We start from the raw sequence: 1,693 nt of genomic DNA, 5'->3' as shown, positions 1-1,693 counted from the left end.
AAATGATAACTATTTGAAAATCAGGAAACAAACGGGAATTTAATACATGCTCAGCAATGTTCTAAGTTCCTCAATGGCAAAGTACAAGTTTTAAATGTAGAAAGTAGATACATTAAACCATATTACAGTTTAAGAATTAGGGCACAGAATGTTTACAGTATTAGCCTCCATACATACCAAAAACCTTAAAATTTTGGAGAAAAATAACATTAGGTTTTATTATATGGGGCAGATGCTTAGTGTTCTGATAAAATTTTTGAGTATGAATTTCTGTAGAATCACATTTGAAACCTTCATAGGATATGAAATTGTAAAGCAGAAAACACGACATCTGGATGTGGTGTTTCCGGGATTTCTAAACCAAATCCCAATATCTCCACTACTCTCACACATTTTAGACAAGACTCAAAATGGAAATTAGAAAATGTTTAACATAGAGTTCCTTAGAAATCACAGACGGCCCCATGTCCTCAAAAGCAATAAAAGAGCAAGCAGCCAGGTCCTCCAGTCCCTTGTAAGCCATGCAAAGGGCTTTGATTTTCTTTGTAAGCTGGAAGAATGATTGCGGAAAGGGAAGCCCAGTCCTAGAGAATTGAAGAGCTTGGGGCAGAAGATGTCTGTCTCTATATATGAGCAAGAGAAAGAAATCAGGGCTTCTCAGAAACGATTTCCATTGGAGCATAGCTTCGCAAACCACACTTCAAGATCTGGCTTTCTCCTTGACCTTTGGACATCTCATCTACGTCATCTGCTTTATTCACTCCCATCTATTTGGATGTTTGGCTACTATCTCCTATCTCCTCATACTCTGGGGCTTTTTCTTTTTCTCAATATAGGTGATCAGGTTTAGCTTAGAGAACAGCCAAGGACTCTGTATTAGAAAAAGTAATATGACTTCTGCTGTGATTTTCCAATTACTACTTAGTACTGTGCTCAGTGGAAAAAACAGAACATTATAAAAAAGTCTAAAAATTTAATACCAAATACTGTTTCCTCACAGAAACGTTAAGATATTTAAAAACTTTTCTAAATTTGTGGGTCCTTAGCTCCATGACCCAGTCCTGCTGAATCAAAACTTGGTGGTGGTTGGCTGGGCATGGTGGCTCACACCTCTGATCCCAGCACTTTGAGAGGCCAAGACAGGCAAATCACTTAAGCCCAGGGGTTTTCGGCCAGCCTGGGCAACACCGCAAGACCTAGTCTGGGGGGCGGGGAAGGGGGGAAGGAGGTGGTAATGGGAGGTGGTAATGTGATTATACGGTGTGGGCAATCATATTTTGTGCCTCTAGATTTCTGGAGTTACCACTAACCTAAAATTAAGGATACAGATCAGCTGAAGAAAGAAAAAGATTTATGTCAAGATGAAGCCTCCTCGTGGGGGTCCGCAGCTGCAGCACCGCCAGGCGGCAGCATCCCACCTCCTCCACCTGGCTGCAGCCCCACCAGGAGCCGGGCTCCAGCCAGGGCGCTGAGGCAGGCACCCGACCCCGAAGGCGCAGGCGTGGGTTTCCTGCTGTCCCGGGTGTCTTCCCGCTCCCCGGACGCCCAGGCAATTCAGTTCATTCATCCAGCGCCGCCGCAACCGTCCAAGCCGGGGGAAGGGGCGGGCAGGGGTAGCGGGTCCCACAGACGCCAGCCAAGACCTCCGCTCCAGAACTCGTGGGCTGCTTTCCCTGCGGAAGGACGTTGCCAT

Source organism: Colobus angolensis, unplaced genomic scaffold (genome assembly GCF_000951035.1).
Source record: "Colobus angolensis palliatus isolate OR3802 unplaced genomic scaffold, Cang.pa_1.0 Scaffold337, whole genome shotgun sequence".
Classification (NCBI taxonomy): domain Eukaryota; kingdom Metazoa; phylum Chordata; class Mammalia; order Primates; family Cercopithecidae; genus Colobus; species Colobus angolensis.
The sequence above is the reverse complement of the archived record's forward strand: the minus strand, read 5'-3'. Positions refer to the sequence as shown.